Below are 878 nucleotides of genomic sequence, written 5' to 3'. Positions count from 1 at the left end.
GGGGGGGGAGGGGCAGGGGGAGGTGTTAAATGCAAAGACCTTATCTCTAGCTCAGGTAGTCTTTTTTCCTGGGAGACTTAATTATACCTCCTTGCCCTGTTTTTATGTTCTCCGGTCATCTGCTGCCAGCCACTTTAGCAGAGAGGGGGCACTGGACTAAGTGGGCCTGTGGTCTGAACCAATACAGCTGTTTCTGCGTGTGCTGCATGTGCTGCCAAGAGATGTCTGCAGTCAGCATGTGACTGGTTAGCTTTATGAAGGGCTCAGTGAAGCACTGAAGTCTTTAGCAAACCTGTGGTGTGTCAGTGGTAGCTGTTGTCTGTCTTCGTAGTTTTTCTCACAAAAGATGCTTTAAGCCCTTGGCCAGTTCTGATCTTTCCCGTGACTTCACTCCTACTTATAATTATTTGGATGCTGCTACTCCCAGAGCTGAAGACCTTTCTACCCTCACCCAAGCCTTGCAGAAGGAAGCACACAAAGACCAGAAGCATGGTGGGCCTCTCCAAGCTGATTAGCACTAATGTAAAGACACTTGCTGGCTGCAGTTCTCTTGGAGCAAGGCTGTTTTTTGGCTGGCTGGCAGTAGTGTTTTGGGTCAGGGCCGTTGTGTTTTGCTGAACCATCCTTGTGCTTTCTAAACCCAACTCTCATTAGTCGCTTATCAGCCTCTGTCTCTTCCAGCCACTCCAGCACACTGCTAGGCTAGTCCTCCTGCTCCCCAGGTGCAGGCATTCATGTTTTGCCGTGGTGTCATTTCAAACTGGTTGCAATGGGAGAGAATGTCTTTGTAAAAAAAGGCAGGCACACAGCACAACCTCACCAGCTTTCTGTTACTGGGAACTTGAATACCGACAATTTCTGTACATCAGCTAATGTTT

Source organism: Charadrius vociferus, unplaced genomic scaffold, assembly GCF_000708025.1.
Source record: "Charadrius vociferus isolate BGI_N301 unplaced genomic scaffold, ASM70802v2 scaffold14, whole genome shotgun sequence".
In the NCBI taxonomy this organism is placed as follows: Eukaryota; Metazoa; Chordata; class Aves; order Charadriiformes; family Charadriidae; genus Charadrius; species Charadrius vociferus.
This window is presented reverse-complemented; position numbering follows the sequence as displayed.